Raw genomic sequence first — 21,953 nt, forward strand, 5'->3', positions numbered from 1 at the left:
CATTTTGCCTGGTCTTTGTGAGGATTTAGTGAGTTTAAAGTGCTTGCCAAGGTGCCTGTCCTGTGGTAGAAGATACTCTAAAATGAGTAGGAAATGGTTATTGTTAGATAAGAGGTCCTGGAGATTAGCTTGATCTCCCTCACAGCTGGTCTGCCTTCTGCCAGCCATTCTTTCACCCCCCTGTGAGGGTGTGTGTTTTTTAAGAGGAGAGGAAGCTGCACCCTCCAACATTGCTGGTTCCCTTCCCCAGGATGGGGGAGGGAGGACTATGTGAAAGGCTCCTGCAGAGATGCCTGCACAGTGGGGGACACTCCTGCACTGGCCAGAGGATGAGCTGGGACTTAGTAATAGCCCTTCCTTTCTCTTTTTTTCTCAGACAGCAGCAGCTCCAGCCTGATTTAAATTTCCTTTAAAGGAGCTGAGGATGATAGGAGGGTGGAGATGTGCGTCTTCAAAGAACGGCAGGTGACTCTAAAAATGAGACAAATCAAAGCACCTGCATCTATAGCTGCACATTGCTGTGTCTTAGGTGGCTCTGCTTCTTATTTTAAGTTACTAAGGTGGCTTCCTGAAAAGTGGGTTTCAATTTTTTAACTGAGAGTTTATTATCCTGCATGTAACTGTGCGTGCTGCCGATCTGTGAGCTGGGTAGGACCTATTGTTTCTAGTGAACTTACAGCAAGTAAAGCATGACCACCTATGGGTTAACATTTAGGTAGAGGAGGAACTTCTAGGAACAGAAGAAAACAGGAAACACCCCAGAGTCTGAGTCCCTTCTCAGGTATGGGGGCTGGGTCAGCCTTTACCTGAAATAAAATAAGAGCAAGGGATGAAGGGAAGCAAGCTCCTGTGGCCCTCACTCTCCCCTCTACCCAGCACCCTCCACTTTCCTTCTGACCTAGGGAAAATGGTCTAATACTGGTCCTTTGTGTCTTCACTTTTTTTTCTGAGCACTTCACATTTTAAATCTGATATCCTAATGGTGAATGAGTTGGGGATGGTTTGGGAAGGCGTTTTAGGGATGGTGACTCTTGAAATCAGAGCCTGTGCTGTTTGCCTAATTTTTCCAATTTTTAGGGCTGGCATCAGGGAGAGGTAGGCCAGTCCAGACATCTTTCTGGTCCAGAGACGCCTATTTCCTGTCTGACTCATGCCTGAGCCTCAAAAAGCTCCCATGAGATGAGAGCCATGGGCTCTGGCCAAAGACTGGCTCTTCTCTCTGTGTTGGTCAAGTACTTACAGTGATGGATTTTTCTTGGTTTAAGCGGAGGGGCAATTGGGGAGAGCTTTGCTCTGTACCTTTTTTTTCCTTTTTAAATTTTATTTATTTATTTAAAATACATATGACATGAAATTTGCCATTAGAATCATTTTTACTGCTACAACTCAGTGCATATTAATGAAGAACCACTTAAACAGTGACTTCCTCTTGCTCTGTTCTTCACACAATTAAATTCTCTTCTTCAGCATCTGAGCAAATATGGGGATTTCTAGTTTATTCCCCTCTTCTGCCTTCTCCTGTCCCATCTCTAACAATTTTCTCTTCTTTCTTCCCAGAACAGGGGCCCATGGAGTTGGGAATGAGGACGAGTCTTGTAATCTTCAGGGATAAGAAATACGGGAGTATTTTTCATCTCCCCCTTGACAGCTATGTTATTTATTTGTAAAGATAATCATACCTGCTATCACCCAGAGAAAGATATGTGTCTTGCTCCACCACCCTAACTTGTTCTCCTGAAGCAGGGATGGTAATGCCAAATTATCTGCTCCTTGACCATCATGGGCATCCTAGCAATCAGTGACATACCTCAACAGGCAAGCTGCCTTTGTCCAGTACAGTCTTGACATTGTGACTTAGTCTTGGCTAAGCCTTTTTAAGAGGAGACTTGCTTGTACATAGCTGAGATCAAACACACTTCATAGTTGAGTTGTTATTACCTATATATTTATTAATATCATTGTTATTTAAGGTAGTATGATTTGGGAATATAGATAGATAGATAGATAGATACATATCATCCTGCAATAAATAGTTTTAAAAATATCTTGAACAAATTCCTGATTGCACTTCAGTACTGTGATTGATGATGAACAAGAAACAGTTCAGACTTGATCTCGGCCTTCTGGGAACTTAAAATCTAAGAGAAGTATGTGTAGGTGGAAGGATGGAAATCCAAATCAATATTGGAATCAAAAGTGAAGCCTCTGGGGATGGGATCCAGCATTTACTGAAGATCTGCTGTGTGCCGGGTGCCAGTCTTGGGTGCTTTATTTGTGTCATTTCATTTTCCCCTCATAACTTTATGAGTTGGAGGTTATTATTATCTCTCTTTAACAGAAAACTGTGATGAAGAGAAGTTAGATTATCAAGCTCACATGGCTAATAAGCTTCGGAGTGGGTAATGAAATAGAGGAAAATACAGATATAAGGTAGTTGAGTCTACTGTATTATTAATGTTGAAATCAGGATATTACAGAGTTTGTGAGTGCGGATAGGCTGAGAGTATCACAGCAAAAGGGTGGGAGAAGGTAAAGACATCAGCTTTTATTTCATTTTAAAATTACATAATTTTGCAAAAATAATAGACCACAATTAGGATACTCTTACTGTGTGCCAAACACTGAGCTGTAACCTTTGCATTCAGCATCTTGTTTAATCTTCATGGTGACTTGATGAAGTTTCTACTATTACGAGCCACATTGTAAAGATGAGTAAATAAAAGCATGGTGGGGTTCAATACCTGACCCAGGTCACAAAGCTGGTGAGTGACAGATCTGCAAGTCCCACGTGGACCATCTGACTTGAGAGCTCCTCACTTGATGAGTTACAGAGCCCACTTCTCCAATTCATACCAGCAAGGGAAGCAAGGCCTCAGCAATACAAGGTTGAACTGCTGACCCCATAAGGGCTAAGATGGGTTTTCAACTTCTGGGCCTTTTTTCAATTAGGCTGGCACGTTCTTTTCTAGAAGCCTTCATTGAATATTTGTACTTAAGCTCTGGTGTTTCCAGGCAAAGAGCAAGATGAGTAAAGGCTTGGAGATGAGAAGTAATAGGGTGTTTTTGGGAACTAGGAGAGGCAGGAAGAGATAGGTCCAGATCACACAGGCATTGCATAGCCCACTGGCAAACTTGCATGCTATTTTTATAGGCACTGGGAACCCTTAGTAATTTTGAGCAAGAGAAACATGTAATTAGCAATGGCATCAATTGTCCTCAAAACACCACAAAATCCATTCTCCCTACTTCATGGGAGGAAAAAGAAAGGCTCAGAGAGGCTGAGTTTTTGCCTGGAGTCACTCAGCAACTTGTTAGTGGAAGGAGCAGCAGAAGCCCACACTGCCGTCTCTCCTTCCAGCTCTGGGAGCTGCCGGCTGCCTTCCTTTCACTCTGCCTGTTCCCTTCCCACCTCTTGCCTGCTCCCTCCTGGCACAGTGGAGTCCTCTCCATCATTAGAGCAGCCAGTGGGGTTCTGTTGTAATTAAAGGAAGCCAACAGGGAGAAGGAAAACAGAGCAAGGGAAAAAAGCAACCACCAACACCACACAAACTCCCTAACAAGTGCTGTCTATCGCCTTTCATGGGCACTTGCTTGCTTTAAATACAGCAGAGGGAAACCCCATAGGATGGTGTGGGAAAGCAGGTTATTAAGTTGCCTTCAGGCTGGCAGAGTGGGGATTTACTCCTTTTCTTGTCCTCCCTACCCTGCAGTGCAAAACTGATCAAATATTAAAAGTTGAAAGAGACTTCGAAGGCCATTTAGTTCAACTTTTCCTCTAAGGCAGGGCTTCCTCCATTGCTTTCCTCTCTCCACATAGCACCTCTGATATGTTGTTACGTGGTGGCTCCCTCGCTCCCCAGCTCCCCACATTTTCTGGATCAAAGCTCAGGTAGGGATGGGAAGACATTTTCACTAGCAAAATACTGGCCGCACAAGCCTGTTATCATTTACGGCAATGACTTCAGAAATGTCTAATTAATTCATTTATCCAATTAGCCTCTTGCTCTCTGAAATGCTTTTTCTGGGTTGCTGAGCAACTAGGACAGACTTCGAACACATGCATGCTGCTGCTGAATGAACCAGGAGCTTTTTCCTTCACCCTGGTAGCCCCCCACTCCTCTTTCTTCTTTTATTTTTCTGACGCACAGTAAAGAACATCTCTATCATCCCCCATCCTTCTCGACTTCCCCCCCGCCGGCCTCTCTGAATGTGCATGCTGCCTGCCTTAACACATTTCCAAAGGTAACTTTTATGCCAAGCATTTGTCATGGACAAGGAGAATGACAGGATATATGGGCACACAGAGATGCCTTTGTAAAATAATGAAATTATCTGGGCTCAGGCATGACTTGGGAAGAGCTTTGCTGGTTGTTGGGGGAGGCAGGGGTGAGGGCTGGCTAAGGGTAGGCTCAGACGCATTGGGGAAGAGGGTGCAGTCTGTCTTGGGGTGACGTTGCATTAAGTGCAGCTTGACTAGGCAGCAGTTCCATCTGTTTTTATAGTGTGTCCTTCATGGGGGAATTGTCAGCCATCCCCAGTCTGGAGTGCATTGTGAGCAATAAACAGGAGCGGGGCTTAAGGTGAAAATGAAAGGAAAAATATCAACCCAGGAGGGCAGCAAAGTGCCTTGAGGAATCATCCTTGAAGTGTAACACATTTCCGTTTAAGGATGTGAAAATGCCACAGGCTGCTTCACTGAGTTAGAATGTTAGAGATGGACTTTGAGCTCAAACTTCCACCATTCTTCATTTTTACAGATGAGAAAATTGAAGCTCAGGGAGGATAAACTGTTTGCTCAGTGTCTCACAGCCCTGTCCTGCTTATGTCACCACATTCCTCCTAGATTTCATTAAGGGTTCCTTGTCCATAAAATTAGTCACTTGAGTCATCAAAGCTTACTTTTAAAATTTTGACTTTATTTTGGAGTAGTTGAAGTTGGCAGTGAAGATTTGCAGCGCTCAAGGATCTTGGCATCTGTCTCCCCATTCACCTTGACATGTGTGTATTGCAGATGCTAGGGGCACGTGCTTGGGCCCAGTATTCAAATATGAATGAGGAAGAGTCCCTTGTCTTCAAAGAGCTCCCCCAAACCCCTCATGTGGTGGAAGAGATGGACAGTAAAGGAGGAAGGAACTCCTTCTCAGAGACATAAAAGAAGCATTCAGAGAAGAGGAGCTGGGCAATTTGCTGGGCCCAGACCTTACAGTGAAGGGGGCTATGGGGATGGGATGGGGGTGGAGGACATTCCTGGGCAAGGGGACAGCATGGGCCCAGTAAGGAGGCATGAGAGATGGTGACATGTTTGGGGACTGGAGAGTGGGCTGGGAATGGAGCCTTCTAGCTGTCTGGCTTTTCTCTGATACATGGTGGATGGTTTGGTGCTGCCCACACCAACTTCTGGAAGATACTGCGTCTTGCTCTCTGGAATAATAAGAAAGCACAGTTATCTCTACGTATGTGTCAGTATGAAAAAGCATATGCCAGGTTTCCTGGATGGAAATGACTTCCCTTTTAAGTTAGTTCATAAATAATGATGAAGACCATAAAAGTACACATGCACTGCACACATTTAGCTACTGCTGTGGACTGTGCTCGCTGGGAGCAGAGCCTTTAGGAAAACCAGCTGCCCAGAGAAAGAATGAGGGACTATACATTCGCTAAAGCATGGGCTCCCAGAGCCTCCTGCAGGACCAAGGGAGACCTTTTATGGAACAGGGTCTATTCCATGGCACTCACAATTGTAGCAATCACTTAGTCACTCTGAAATTCCAAGAGATAGTCAGAGAAAAAAAGTGGCCTGTGACAATGATTGCCCTGACCAAGCCTTTCCAAGGCAGCAGATGCTTCTTTACTTCCAAGCATTGCCCGTCATGATCAAGTTCTTCCTCCAGCAGTGCAGCCACGTTTCCCTGGTGGCAGACATTCCTTTTCCAAGGTTGGGCTTGCTTTTAGAGGGCCCAGAGATGGCAAACAGCATTGTGCAGTGCTCCTTAGTATAAACTCTTCTCTGGGAATGTTCTTAACAAGGTGGTTTGAGTTTCTCTAGGAATTAAGCTGGGGCTGGCTATTATTTTTCTGGTAAGACTTGTTACTCTAAAATGCATACAGGGTCGAAATCACAATAGTCTGTCTTTGGAGCAGTCAGACACACATGGCAATCTAAGGCTCTGGTAAGGAAAAGTCCGTGGGTTCTTATTCAATAAGTATTTGATACACTGGGCTTTGATGGATGTAGACACTGCCTGCTTGGGTTTTCCTAGACCAAAAGGTGAAGTCTCCGGTGGTCACTGCCTCTTGTTTGTTCCTTTGATTTCCTTTGACGAAAAACAATTCTTGTCTTGGTGAGGTCTATTAAATCTGTTCTTTTCCAAAATGGGGCTGGTAGTGCATGGTGGACAGAACTGGAACTTTCCCTCTGGTCATTCCTTGCCATCCCCTGGGTGATTCGGTTTCCCATTTTCTGGGATGTGCTGATAGGGCTTGTCTCCCGCCCCCTCTTATATAAGGAGGCAGGGTGCATCTAGTGCCAGATTTTATTCAACCCTGTAACAATCCCCCCTTTATGACATCATTGCTCATCACCATGGAAACATTTCCTCCGAGTCACAGAGACTGGATTGTGGCATCATAGCATCAGGCAGGAGGAGGAGAAGAGGAAAGGGGAGAGGATTGAAACTGCCTGGAGGGATGAAATACCAATAAAATAGGATGCAGTCACAGAAATAGGATTTTTCTGTCTGGATCCTTGAATGGAGAATCTAACCATGGGCCGCAGGAATAAACCTTATCTAGCATAAGGAGGAAGAGCTTTTGTGGAATGTAGACCTGGGACCTTTTGTTCCTGTGCAGTATTTCTTCAGGGAAATGGAATAATTTTAATGAGAGCTATCCTGTATTTTGTTTTATTTTAGAGACAGGGTCTTGCTCTGATGCCCAGACTGGAGTGCAGTGATGTGATCATAGCTCATTGTAACCTCAAACTCCTGGGCTCAAGTGATCCTTCTGCCTCAGTTTCCTAAGTAGCTGGGACTATAGGTGCATGCCTCCATACCCAACTATTTTTTTTAATTTTTTATAGAGATGGGGTCTCACTGTGTTTCTCAGGCTGGTCTATCCTGTATTTTATAAGCATTTCTTATTTGATCCTCACAAAGTCTCTTTGGACTATTGGATCAGAGAGGTTAAATAACCTGCCTAAGGTAACACGGCTAGAAAATGGCAGAGCTGAAAATTATTAGGGGCATAAGATGTAAACTGTGTTCTCTTGCAGCTTAGCGTTGGGAGAGAGAGAGAGAGAGAAGAGAGAAGAGAGAGAGTATGTTGGAGACAATTATCAAGTTAATAACATATACATAGTTAAAACTGTGGTAGGTGTCATGAAGAGAACAGACATGATGCTTTCAGTAAGGAGATACTGGAGTGTGCATAGGAACTACTTGTGTTTGTATGTTATTAAATTTGAGACAAGGCTCTGAACCTAGTTGGTATGGACTTAGCCAGGCAAAGCGCTGTGCTCACATAGGTACTGACTTTCCCGAGCTCACCTGCTGGGCCCCACAACCAATACCCTTCTCCTCAGCTGCTTTTCTCTGCCTATGCCCCATCTTCTTGCTTCTCCATTTGTCTTCTCCCTTCTCCTGAGATCTTCCTGCCTGCCCTCCTCTCTTGATCCTGTTTCTTCCTACTGATCTCTGATCTTCTCTTTCTCTAGACTATAAACTCCTCAAGAGAGAGAAAACTGTTCCCCTGTTTTATATCTTGGTTTACCCAAGGATCAGGCTGTAGCCTGATCTAGGTCTGCTTCTATGGTCTGCTACAGAAATAAATGAGCAATGTCCCTTTTTAAAGAAAAAAAAATGACTACATTTTTCACAGTTAAAAAATATTGTCTAGTAGACTTTTCTTAACAAACGCCGGCTGATAAATGAATGAACAAGTAACAAGTGAGCATTAAAAGGGAACAAAACCCCAGAGTAAATGGCCAATCCGGTGTTGTTCTACAGCTTGTTTGCCATTGTTGTTTGCATAGGTTCATTCTGATTGTGATTTCAAGTTGTATTCATGTGATCTAGCCACCTTTTCTCTTAATACAACTGGTCCTAGTCTGTAGGATGGTGTCAGCTTAGTGCTTCACAGGGTTCTAAGAGCTGGGGGTGCTTAGCCACGGACCTCCTCTGGGAGCTGCTGTCCTGGTGCCCCATCTGGCAATAGATGGACGTAAGGAAGCCTCATACTTTCCATTTGTGTCACCTTGCTGAGCTTTCCTTGATTCATCTGAGTTTCAGGAGTGTTTGCCACTTGAGTTCAAGGCGCCTTCATGGCACTCCTAGGATTTAAAGTGGGCAGGTTGGTCTCAATTTGGTCTCCAGTGTCTGGGCTGCCCAACTCAGATGAGCACCTTACTGGTTGGAGGTCTGGAATTAGACTTTATTGGAACAGCTGTGTGTGTGTGCGCGCACGTGCGTGTGTGTGCACACGCATTAGTAAACCATATAAAGTGCCTTTACTATCCAACCTTGTTCTTTCCAGGGCCTACAGTAACTTGATCTGACTTCTAAGGGGGCCCTTCTGGACCTGCTTTGTTGATTCTGTCAGAACCATTTATGACGGGCACATCTAGAACTACTAAGTGCCTTTTTTTCCTCTTTTTCTTTGTTGAATGTTACATGGGGAGTGAATAGTGAATTAATTAAGATCACAGGGTTTGGAGTGAGAGAGACAAGAGTTTGATCCTGGTTTAGCCTCTTACTAGCTATATGGTCTTGGGCAAGTTACTTATATTCCCTACATTTAAATGTCTTCATTTACAAAATAGGTATGAATATATATTAGTACCTACTTCATAATGTTGATGTTCAGATTCAGTGAGATACACTTGTATTGTCTTACCATGATGTCTGTCTCACCAAAGTTAACTATGATTAAGTGGGCCAAATGTACCATTTGCATATTTTCCCCCAAAATTATGCAAATACTTTTTGAACTCAGCATAAAACTTTAACTATAGCACAGATCATATCTAGACTTTCTCATGTTTGAATTAGAAGGGTCAGAATAATTGGCATTTTAATTGTTCACCATTTACAGGCACCATAGGTGAAGGGAGTCTAGGAAGAATAACTCTTAGTTGGAACTAATTCCCGAGAGCTTTATCAGATATTAGAGATATTTTCCCCAAGTGTGATTCTGACATTAGGACTGTTAAAGCAAATTAAACAGGTGCAGTCCCCTCCCTCTGAGAGCAAAGAGTTATCTTGCAGCGGGGAAGTTAGTTCAGCTGGACATGTGTCTGTGTTCATATGCAATACACTTCAGCAGAGAGAAGTATTAAGAACAAGCACTGCCACTCAAAAGTGGCTCTGTGACTTTAGGAAGTCAGTTCATCTTTCTGGGCCTCCAAATCTTTAGTATAGAAGGAGAAAGGTTAGTAGCTACTATATCCTTTTTCCCTTCAGCATGTTTATTGATATATAATATACATGTACTAGAGTGCACAGGTTTAAAACATTTATTATTTTTATTGTGGCAAAATACACATAACATAAAAGTTTACCATCTTAACCATTTTAAAGTGTACAGTTCAGTAGCTTTAAGTACATTCATAATGTTGTACCAGCGTCACTGCCATTCATCTCCAGAACACTTTTCAGGTTGCAAAACAAACTCCGCACCCATTAAATAATTACTCCCCATTCTACCCTGCTTCCAGCCCTGACAACTGTCGTTCTACTTTGTGTCTCTATGATGTTGATTACTCTAGCTACCTTAATAAGTGGAATCATATAGCATTTGCCTTTGGAATATTTCACTTAGCGTGATGTCCTCAAGGTTCATCCATGTTGTAATATGCGTCAGAATGTCCTCCCTTTTCAAAGCTGAATAATATTCCATTGTATGTATTTACCATGTTTTGTTTATCCATTCGTCTGTTGATGAACGCTTGGGTTGCTTTCATATTTCAGCTATTTGGAATAATGTTGCTATGAACATGGGTATATGGTATACCAGTATCTCTTTGAGATCCTGCTTTCACTTCTTTTGGGGAAATGCCCATAAGTGGAATTGCTATATTATGTTGTAATTCTACGTTTAGTTTTTTGAGGAAACATCACATTGTTTTCAATAGTAGCTGTACCAATAGAACACAAGTCTTCCAATTTCTCCATGTCCTCACCAACACTTTGTTTTTTTTTTTTATAGTAGTCATCTGAATGGAAGAAGTAGTAGCTCATCGTAGTTTTTATTTTTATTCCTCTAGTGATTAGTGATATTGAACATCTTTTCATGTGCTTATTAGTCATTTGTATATCTCCTTTGGAGAAATGTTTATTCAAGTCCTTTGCCCATTTTTGAAATTGAGTTGCTTGTTTTGTTGTTGAGTTTTGGGAGTTCTCTATATATTCTGCATGCCAACTCCTTATCAGATGTATGATTTGCAAATATTTTCTTCCATTCTGCAGGTTGCCTTTTTACTTGGCTGATGGAATCTTTTGATATATAAAATTTTTTAATTTTCATGAACTCCAATTTTTCTCTTTTGTTGGCTATGCCTTTGGTGTTGTATCTAAGAAATCCAATGTAGTGAAACTTTTCCCATAAATTTTCTTCTAAGAGCATTATGGTTTTAGGTCTTACATTTAGGTCTTTTATTCATTTTGAGTTAATTTTTATATATGGTGTTAGGTATTTAATTGTTTTCTATCAAGTTTTCTCAGCACTGTTTATTGAAAAGACCGTCCTTTCTCCATTGAATGGTCTTGGCACCTTTGTCAAAATTCATTTGACCATTTATATGAAGGTTTATTTCTGGGTTCTATTCTATTGGTTTATGCATCTGTCTTTAGGCTAGTGCCACACTGTTTTGATTACTGTAGCTTTGTAGTAAGATTTTATTCAGGAAGTATAAGTCTTCTAGATTTGTTTTGCTTTTTCAGGGCCATTTTAGCTATTCAGGCTCCCTTGAGATTCCATATGAATTTTAGGATGGGCCTTTCTATTTCTGCAAAAAACATCATTGGGATTTTGATAGAGATTGCATTGAATCTGTAGGTTGCTTTGGATAGTATTGACATTTTGACAATATTAAGTCTCTCGTTCATGAACATGGGGTGTTTCCATTTATTTATGTCTTTAATTTCTTTCAGCAGTATTTTATAATTTTCATTGACAACTCTTTTCTGTCCTTTGATAATTCCTAAGTATTTTATTATTTTTACTGCTATTATAAATGAAATTATTTTTATAATTTTCTTTTCCAATTGTTCCTTGTTAATGTAATGATATGCAACTGATTATTGTCTGTATCCTGCTACTTTGCTGAATTTATTAGTTCCAATCTTTTTTTAAACTTTAGAGTGTTCTACATACTACATCATATCATCTGTAAATGAAATAATTTACTTCTTTCTTTCCAATTTGTATGCCTTTTTTTTTCTTGCCTAATTGCTCTGGTCAGAACTTTCAGTACTGTGTTGAACAGTATTGGTAAAAGCCAGCTTCCTTGACTTGTTCCTGATCCTAGAGGAAAAGTTTTCAGTCTTTTATGATTGAGTATGATGTTAACTGTGGGGTTTTTTTTTTTTATATGGCTCCTATTGTGTTAAGGTAGTTTCATTCTTTTACTTTTTTTTTTTTTCTTTTTTTCGAGACAGAGTCTTGTTCTGTTGCCCAGGCTGGAGTACAGTGGCACAATCTCAGCTCATTGCAGCCTCCGCCTTCCAGGTTCAAGCAATCCTCCTACCTCAGTCTCCCAAGTATCTGGGACTACAGGTGTGTGCCACCATGCTTGGCTAACTTAAATATATATATATATATTTTTTTGTAGAGATGAGGTCTTACTATATTGCCCATGATCTTGAACTCCTGGGCTCATTTTTTCTGCCTCAGGCTCTCAAAGTGCTGGGATCACAGGTGTGAGCCACCATGCCTGGCTAGGGTAGTTTCCTTCTATTCCTAGTTTGTTGAGTGTTTTTATCATGAAAGGGTTGGTGGATTTTGTCAAATGCTTTTTCTGCATCAACTAAGATGATCATGTGTTTTTTTCTGTTTCATTCTGTTAATGTGGTATACTGGTCAATTTTCATATGTTGAACCATCCTTGTATTCCAGGAATAAATACCACTTGTCATGGCGTATAATCCTGCTAAGATGCTGCCAAATTTGGTTTACTTGTATTTTGTTGAGGATTTTTCCAGCTGTGTCAATAAGGAATACTGGTCTATAGTTTTCTTTTCTTATAGTGTCTTTGACTGGCTTTGGTATCAAGGTAATTAATACTGGCTTCATAAAATGAGTTAAAGAGCTTCTCCTCCTCTTCAGTTTTTTGGAAAAGTTTAAGAAGGATTGGTGATTGTTCTTTAAATATTTGGTAGAATTCACTGGTGAAACCATCAGGTCCAGGGTTTTTATTTTTTGGAAGATTTTTGGCTACTTAATTTCCTTACTGTTATAGGTCTATTCTGATTATCTACTTCTTCATCATTTGGTGTTGGTAGGTTTTGTGTTTCTAGGAATTTGTCCATTTTATCTAAGTTTTCCAACTTGTTGGCATACAATTGTTCATAGTACTCATTTATAGTCCTTTTTATTTCTGTAGAATCAATAGTAATGTTTCCAGTTTCATTTTTTATTTTAGTGATTTGAGTCTTCTCTCTTTTTTTCTTAGTCTAGTGAGGTAAATATTTGTCAATCTCATTGATCTTTTCAAATAACCAACTTTTGGTTTCATTGATTTTCTCTAGTGTTTTTCTGTTCTCTGATCTCTGTTCTGACCTTTTTTTTTTCCTGTCTGCTAGCTTTGGGTTTAGTTTTCTTATTTTTCTAGATTCTTAAGTTAGGTTATTGATTTGAGATCTTTCCTGTTTTTTAATTGTAAGTGTTTATAGCTATAAATTTCCCCCTTAGGACTGCTTTTGCTGCATCCCATAAGATTTGGTATTTTGTGTTTTTGTTTTCATTCATCTCTAAGTATTTTCTAATTTCTGTTTTGATGTTTTCTTTGCTGCATTGTTTGTTTAAGAGTGTGCTGTTTAATTTTCATTGTTGCTGAATAGAATGTTCTGTATATGTTTATATCTAAGTGGTTTATTGTATTAATTCTTTTATTTCCTTATATTTGGTCTAGTTGTTTTATCCATTTTTTGAGGGTAAAGTATTAAAATCTTCAACTGTTATTATGAAGCTATTTCTCCCTTCAATTTTGTAATGCTTTTACTTGATATATTTTCGTGGTCTGTCATTAAGTATTCATAACTGTTGCATTTTCCTGCTGTTTTGAACCTTTTATTAATGTATATTGTCCTTCTTTGTCTCTTGTTTGCAACTTTTTTTGATTTAAAGTCGATTTTGTTAGATATTAGTATAGTCACCTTTGTTCGCTTTTGGTTAATGTTTGCATGGAATATTTTTCTCATCTTTTCACTTTCAATGTGTTTGCATGTTTGGATCTAAACTGAGTCTCTTATAGACAGCATATAATTGGATCATGTCTTTTAACAATCCATTCTTCCAATCTCTGCTTTTGATTGGAGAATTTAGTCCATTTACATTTATAGTTAATTACTGATAAGGAGGTACTTACTTCTGACGTGTTGATATTTGTTTTCTATATATGCCTTACAGTCTTTTTGTCCCCCATTTCCTGCATTACTGTTCTCTTTTGTGTGTGTTTAGTTGATATTTTTTGTAGTAAAAAAATGTAAGTTTATTTCTTATTTCCTTTTGTGTGTGTGTGTGTGTGTGTGTGTGTGTGTATTTTTTGATGTTGTTGTTTGTTCATGTGTTTTTGAGGCAGAGTCTCACTGTGTTGCCCAGGCTGGAGTGCAGTGGTGTGATCATAGCTCACTGCAGCCTTGAATTCCTGGGGACAAGTGATCCTCCTGCCTCAACCTCCTAGGTGCGTGCCACGATGCCCAGCTAATTTTTAAATTTTTTTGGTAGACACAGGGTCTTGCTATGTTGCCCAGGCTGATCTCAAATTCCTGGGCTCAAGCAGTCCTCCTGCCTTGGCCTCTATAGTGTTGAGACTACAGGCATGAGCCACTGCACCCAGTCTCCTTTTGTATATATTCTATAGCTATTTTCTTTGTGGTTACCATAGGGATTATATTTAACATCTTAAAGTTATAACAACTAACTTAAATTTATACCAGCCTAACTTCAATAACAGAAAAAACTCTGCTCCTTTAACAGCTCTATCTTCATCCCTTTTGGTTGGTGATGCCATAATTACATCTTTATACATCGTGTGCCCAAAAATGTAAATTAATAATTCTTTGAAATACATTAGCTAGCTAGCATACATTTTCAGTGTCCATTTCAATGAAGTTTCAACACATGATTACACTGATGTTACTCACCACCCAAACAAGATCAAGACATAGAACATTTATAGCACCGCAGAAAGCTCCTTTATGTTCCCTGTAGACCAGTAGTCTCTCCCCCTGGGAATAATCAATGTTCTTACTTCTATTAAGTTTTGCCTGTTCTTGAAAATCATATAAATGGAATAAGATAGCATGGTAGATGGCCACTATATGCAGCTCTAATGTGGTTCTAGCAGCCTTTGCCTTCTAATATTCCTATCCTTGTACAGTCTCCTCCCCTGGGGTGTGGACTGGACTCAGTAACTTGCTTGTAGTGAATAGTATTCGGCAAAAGTGATGGGGTATCACTTCTAAGATTAGGTTACAAAAGACTTTGGCTATCATTTTGATTTCGTGGTCTCTGGCTCTCCTCATTTGCTCTGATGAAAAGCCTTTGTGTTTTTAGCTGCCTTATTGGCAACAACCAATGAAGAATTAAGGCCCTTGGCCCTATATCTGTAGTGAGTGAGGGAAGCAAATCTTCCCTCAGTTGAGCCTTGAGATTACTGTAGCCTGGCTGACATCTTTTGTAATGCCTTGTGAAAAATTGTGAGGTGGAAGACCCAGGTAAGATGTACCTGCATTCCTGACCCACAAAAATTGTGAAACAATAAATATCTGTTGTTTTAAACTGTTCAGTTTTGGAATAATTTGTTACACAGCAATAGATAGCTAATATGTGTAATCCTTGTATTCTCTTTTTTGTTAAGGTTTTTTTTTTCAGTTAACATTATGTCTGTGAGATTTAACACTGTGGATATATGTAACTTTAGTTTGTTCTTTTTATTTCTCCATAGTACAGGAATATATCCAAATTATCTATCTATTCTGTAATTCATGGACATCTGACTTGTTTCCAGTTTTTGGCTATATGAACATTCCTGTGTATTTTTTGGATATATGTACTCATTTCTTTGGCGTATATACCCAAGGGTAGACTAGCTGGGTCACAAAGTAGATTTTAGTAGATACCACCAAGTAATTTTCCAGAGTGGTTGTACCGATTCTACTCCCTCCAGCAATGGATGAGATTTCTAATCATTTCACTTCCTTGCCAATGCCTAATTTTTTTTTAACATTTTTCATTTTAGTCATTCTGTTGGGTATGGTGATAAATCCCATTGTGGTTTTTAATTCAATTACTGAGATGCTGAGCATTTTTCATATGCCTAATGGCCATTTGGATATATTCTTTAGTAAAATGCCTGTTCAAGTATTTTGTCCATTTTATATTGCATTGTGTATTTTTAAGTTAGATTTGTAAGTTCCTTATTTTCTGGACTTGACTTCTTTGTCAGATATATTTATTGTAGATATCTTCTTACAGTCTGTTCTTAATTTTAATGAAATACAATTGAGTATTTTTTTCTTTTAAGATTATAAAATCTTTGTCTATCAAAGGGCTAATATCCAGAATCTACAATGAACTCCAACAAATTTACAAGAAAAAAACAAACAACCCCGTCAAAAAGTGGGCGAAGGACATGAACAGACACTTCTCAAAAGAAGACATTTATGCAGCCAAAAAACACATGAAAAAATGCTCACCATCACTGGCCATCAGAGAAATGCAAATCAAAACCACAATGAGATACCATCTCACACCAGTTAGAATGGCAATCATTCAAAAGTCAGGAAACAACAGGTGCTGGAGAGGATATGGAGAAATAGGAACACTTTTACACTGTTGGTGGGACTGTAAACTAGTTCAACCATTGTGGAAGTCAGTGTGGCGATTCCTCAGGGATCTAGAACTAGAAATACCATTTGACCCAGCCATCCCATTACTGGGTATATACCCAAAGGACTATAAATCATGCTGCTATAAAGACACATGCACACGTATGTTTATTGCGGCATTATTCACAATAGCAAAAGATTTGGAACCAACTCAAATGTCCAACAATGATAGACTGGATTAAGAAAATGTGGCACATATACACCATGGAATACTATGCAGCCATAAAAAATGATGAGTTCATGTCCTTTGTAGGGACATGGATGAAATTGGAAATCATCATTCTCAGTAAACTATTGCAAGAACAAAAAACCAAACACCGCATATTCTCTCTCATAGGTGGGAAGTGAACAATGAGAACACATGGACACAGGAAGGGGAACATCACACTCTGGGGACTGTTGTGGGGTAGGGGGAGGGGGGAGGGATAGCATTGGGAGATATACCTAAAGTATAATAATAATAAATAAATAAAATAAATAAAATCTTTGTCTATTCCAAGGTCAGGGAGATAGTCTCCTATGTTTTATTCTAGAAGTTTTATTGTTTTAATGTTCACATTTAGGCCTGTGATTCTTCCAGAATTTGTTTTATGTGTTGAGTATCTGGTGTGACGAAGGGGGCCAATTTCATTTTCTTTTCTCATATAGAATTCCAAATGGCCCAGCACTATTTACTGGAAAGATGTCTTTGTTGCAAATCAGGCGTCTTACTTGTGTGTCCATTTGTGAACTTTCTATTTGGTTCCATTGGTCTATTTTCCTATCCTAATACCAACATCACACTGTATTAATACTGTAGCTTTATAATCAATCTTATTATTTGGTAATCTAAGTTTGCCAATCTTATCTTTTTTTCCCTCATGATTGTCTTAGCTCTTTTGGACTGTTTGTGTTTTCATAAACATTTTAGAATCACTTGCCAGTTTCCACAAAAAATCCTGCTAGGATTTTAGGGTAGGATTATATCAGTCAGTAAGCTTGAGGAAGATGAACCTTTTAAAATTTTCCTTAATTTCTCTCAGCAGTGTTTCATACTTTTCAGTTGAAAGGTCTTGTACATCTTTCAATAGATTTATTCCCAGGGATCTGATGCTTTGTGATACCTTAAGTGGGAATTTAAAATTTTTCATTTTCTAATTTTTGTTCCTAGTATAATCTTTAAATTGGATTTTCATTATGTCATCTGTGAACAAAGGTGTTTTGTGTCTTCATATCTTTTATTTAATACCTTTTATTTCATTTTCTTGCCTTATTGCACAGGTTATGACCTACCCACAGTGTTGAATAGAAGTGGTGGTAGACATAATTCTCTTGTTCCTGAGTTCAGGTGAAAACATTCAATATTTCTCTATGAATCATCGTGTTTGCTATAGGTGGTTACGGATACTTTTTACTAGGTTATGGATAAAAGCCTCTTTTTCAAGTCTAACTTTCGTTGACATCCTCTAATTGTATGGAAAAAAGGAAAAGCTAATATGTAGAAGGAATAATGATGATAACATGGGTAAGAACAAGAGAAGCAAGAGAGAAAATGAGGTAAAGGAGTATGTAAAACAGGAGAATAAAAGAAGAATTTCTTGGGTGCCTCCTATGTTCCAGGTGCTCTGAGAGCCAAGTTAACTTGTGATAGGGCACAGGGCTAGTGAGGACTGGCGGCTGGAGGAGAACCCAGATCTTCTGAGAATCAGGGCTTATTCTTTCTACTGCACTCAGAGGGAGAGTAAACAAAGGGGAAGATTTGTAAGGAAGAGAACAGTTACTCCCAAATCCTCCTGTAAGCCTAGGGAATTGTGTCTTTTTTCTGTCTCTTTCATCCCTTTTTTTTAATGTTTCTTTCTCAGTCACGTGATTTCTAGGTCTTGACCTTGATCTTGAATTTTAACTTGATTTCATTCTGTCTCCAGTGGCCGAATGGTAGTGTGTGCCTTCTCTCCACTTCCATCCAGATCATATGAGGTTCTTGTGCTCTGAGACATCTCTTATTTTAATTCAGCTTTTGAGACACCCATTACATAATGCCAGTTGACCCTGGTCACTCAGATCGCAATGGCTGGGGCATGAGATTAATGGTCATGTCTGGATCCTCTTTGGTGTCATTGTTAGCACTCTGCAAATCATGGTTATCCAGTGGTCACTGGGACACACAGAATAAGCGGGTTGAGCAAGGTTCAGGCTGCAGTGAAGGCTGTAACTACCCCTGAGAAGTCCAACCTTTTGTGGTGACAAGTGACATTTATCTCCTGTGGCTGTGGCCTCCATTTCAAACCCAATCTGGGCATGTTTGGGAGAGAGGCTGCTCCCCTGTTGCCTGAGCTTTTGGCAGCTGGGCCAGCTCCCCTGTCGGGTTTGCTTTCTCTTTTGCAAAGTCTATCCTGAGGCTATTATTTGGTTTTCTAGTCTTGACTGAATTAGGATGGTTCCATTTAAAGTGAAAACAATATAACACAACCTTAAAAAAGGACTGAAGAAGAAACAGAATAAAGAGAGGTTGAATGCAAATGTGTTTTGCAGTGTTTTAATGTATTCGGGATGTTCCTCTAACATTAGCCAGCCTGTCGCAGCCTGCCCAGGAACCTGGTGCATTTGTTGTGTGGCAGAAAAGGTTGCTGAAGAAGAGGCTGAGGTTTGGGCTGAGAAGTTGCCTGAGGCCTCCTGAACCATCATCTTCATTATTGAAACATTAAACACCCTTTTGTCCCCAGGGCTTGCTATCAGAGCAGTTGGCTCAGAGGATGAAATGTGGCAGGAATGAGGCCATTATCTGCCATTATCCTGTTGTTCTGTAAGATATCCCTATATCCCACCTATATCCCACCCCAGTAGCCAGTTGTTTCTGAGTGTGACTTTCTGGAGAAAGTGTGGATAAATCAAGATCATCCATCTTCATTCCTTGAAACATAGGGGGTGGGGAGAGAGAGAGAGAGAGACTGACTGCATATGCTTAGCAAAGAGGACCAATCTCATTATTACATTTAAAATATTTGTTTCCTCTCTTTTGCAGTGTTTTAAAGTATGAAGGATGATGACCAGACATTTGTTTAAAGCAGGAGGCACACCCACTTCCCAGGAGCTTGCATTCTAGTGATGACAGAGTCCATGTCAATATTAGACACATGTGTGCATGGTCTGGCCTTCAAACAATTAAACAATTGTGAGGATGCCAAAGTTAAATTTCTTTTTTTTCTTTATTATTATTATTATTATTATTATTATTATTATCATACTTTAGGCTCTATGGTACATATGCGCAACGTGCCGGTAAGTTACATATGTATACATGTGCCATGCTGGTGCGTGCACCCACCAACTCGTCATCTAGCATTAGGTATATCTCCCAATGCTATCCCTCCCCCCTCCCCCCACCCCACAACAGTCCCCAAAGTGTGATGTTCCCCTTCCTGTGTCCATGTGTTCTCATTGTTCAATTCCCACCTATGAGTGAGAATATGCGGTGTTTGGTTTTTTGTTCTTGCGATAGTTTACTGAGAATGATGATTTCCAATTTCATCCATGTCCCTACAAAGGACATGAACTCATCATTTTTTATGGCTGCATAGTATTCCATGGTGTATATGTGCCACATTTTCTTAATCCAGTCTATCATTGTTGGACATTTGGGTTGGTTCCAAGTCTTTGCTATTGTGAATAATGCCGCAATAAACATACGTGTGCATGTGTCTTTATAGCAGCATGATTTATAGTCCTTTGGGTATATACCCAGTAATGGGATGGCTGGGTCAAATGGAATTTCTAGTTCTAGATCCCTGAGGAATCGCCACACTGACTTCCACAATGGTTGAACTAGTTTACAGTCCCACCAACAGTGTAAAAGTGTTCCTATTTCTCCACATCCTCTCCAGCACCTGTTGTTTCCTGACTTTTGAATGATTGCCATTCTAACTGGTGTGAGATGGTATCTCATTGTGGTTTTGATTTGCATTTCTCTGATGGCCAGTGATGGTGAGCATTTTTTCATGTGTTTTTTGGCTGCATAAATGTTTTCTTTTGAGAAGTGTCTGTTCATGTCCTTCGCCCACTTTTTGATGGGGTTGTTTGTTTTTTTCTTGTAAATTTGTTTGAGTTCATTGTAGATTCTGGATATTAGCCCTTTGTCAGATGAGTAGGTTGCGAAAATTTTCTCCCATTTTGTAGGTTGCCTGTTCACTCTGATGGTAGTTTCCTTTGCTGTGCAGAAGCTCTTTAGTTTAATGAGATCCCATTTGTCAATTTTGGCTTTTGTTGCCATTGCTTTTGGTGTTTTAGACATGAAGTCTTTGCCCATGCCTATGTCCTGAATGGTAATGCCTAGGTTTTCTTCTAGGGTTTTTATGGTTTTAGGTCTAACATTTAAGTCTTTAATCCATCTTGAATTAATTTTTGTATAAGGTGTAAGGAAGGGATCCAGTTTCAGCTTTCTACATATGGCTAGCCAGTTTTCCCAGCACCATTTATTAAATAGGGAATCCTTTCCCCATTTCTTGTTTTTGTCAGGTTTGTCAAAGATCAGATAGTTGTAGATATGTGGCATTATTTCTGACAGCTCTGTTCTGTTCCATTGATCTATATCTCTGTTTTGGTACCAGTACCATGCTGTTTTGGTTACTGTAGCCTTGTAGTATAGTTTGAAGTCAGGTAGTGTGATGCCTCCAGCTTTGTTCTTTTGGCTTAGGATTGACTTGGCAATGCGGGCTCTTTTTTGGTTCCATATGAACTTGAAAGTAGTTTTTTTCAATTCTGTGAAGAAAGTCATTGGTAGCTTGATGGGGATGGCATTGAATCTGTAAATGACCTTGGGCAGTATGGCCATTTTCACGATATTGATTCTTCCTACCCATGAGCATGGAATGTTCTTCCATTTGTTTGTATCCTCTTTTATTTACTTGAGCAGTGGTTTGTAGTTCTCCTTGAAGAGGTCCTTCACATCCCTTGTAAGTTGGATTCCTAGGTATTTTTTTCTCTTTGAAGCAATTGTGAATGGGAGTTCACTCATGATTTGGCTCTCTGTTTGTCTGTTATTGATGTATAAGAATGCTTGTGATTTTTGTACATTGATTTTGTATCCTGAGACTTTGCTGAAGTTGCTTATCAGCTTAAGGAGATTTTGGGCTGAGACAATGGGGTTTTCTAGATATACTATCATGTCATCTGCAAACAGGGACAATTTGACTTCCTCTTTTCCTACTTGAATACCCTTGATTTCCTTCTCCTGCCTAATTGCCCTGGCCAGAACTTCCAACACTATGTTGAATAGGAGTGGTGAGAGAGGGCATCCCTGTCTTGTGCCAGTTTTCAAAGGGAATGCTTCCAGTTTTTGCCCATTCAGTATGATATTGGCTGTGGGTTTGTCATAGATAGCTCTTATTATTTTGAGATACGTCCCATTAATACCTAATTTATTGAGAGTTTTTAGCATGAAGGTTGCTGAATTTTGTCAAAGGCCTTTTCTGCATCTATTGAGATAATCATGTGGTTTTTTTCTTTGGTCCTGTTTATATGCTGGATTACATTTATTGATTTGTGTATATTGAACCAGCCTTGCATCCCAGGGATGAAGCCCACTTGATCATGGTGGATAAGCTTTTTGATGTGCTGCTGGATTCAGTTTGCCAGTATTTTATTGAGGATTTTTGCATTGACGTTCATCAGGGATATTGGTCTAAAATTCTCTTTTTTTGTTGTGTCTCTGCCAGGCTTTGGTATCAGGATGATGCTGGCCTCATAAAATGAGTTAGGGAGGATTCCCTCTTTTTCTATTGATTGGAATAGTTTCAGAAGGAATGGTACCAGCTCCTCCTTGTACCTCTGGTAGAATTCGGCTGTGAACCCATCTGGTCCTGGACTTTTTTTGGT

At 39.7% G+C, this 21,953-nt stretch overlaps 2 protein-coding genes and 1 long non-coding RNA gene across 3 annotated transcripts in view; 2 read left to right on the forward strand and 1 right to left on the reverse strand.

Annotated features, from left to right (window-relative positions):
• LOC100453345 (phospholipid-transporting ATPase IB) overlaps positions 1–21,953 on the forward strand; it is a 534,685-nt gene that overhangs the window by 277,581 nt on the left and 235,151 nt on the right. The gene's annotated exons all lie outside the window — the stretch shown is intronic.
• The window catches only part of LOC134759826 (VPS10 domain-containing receptor SorCS3-like), a 174,249-nt gene that overhangs the window by 18,973 nt on the left and 133,323 nt on the right, over positions 1–21,953 (forward strand). The gene's annotated exons all lie outside the window — the stretch shown is intronic.
• On the reverse strand, positions 4,896–6,552 carry LOC134759829 (uncharacterized). Its single transcript, XR_010136653.1, has 2 exons — positions 5,737–6,552; positions 4,896–5,421 (listed from the first exon to the last, which is right to left on the reverse strand). It is a non-coding gene; the product is annotated as an uncharacterized LOC134759829 (long non-coding RNA).

The sequence above is a fragment of the Pongo abelii genome, chromosome 14 (assembly GCF_028885655.2).
Source record: "Pongo abelii isolate AG06213 chromosome 14, NHGRI_mPonAbe1-v2.0_pri, whole genome shotgun sequence".
Classification (NCBI taxonomy): Eukaryota; Metazoa; Chordata; class Mammalia; order Primates; family Hominidae; genus Pongo; species Pongo abelii.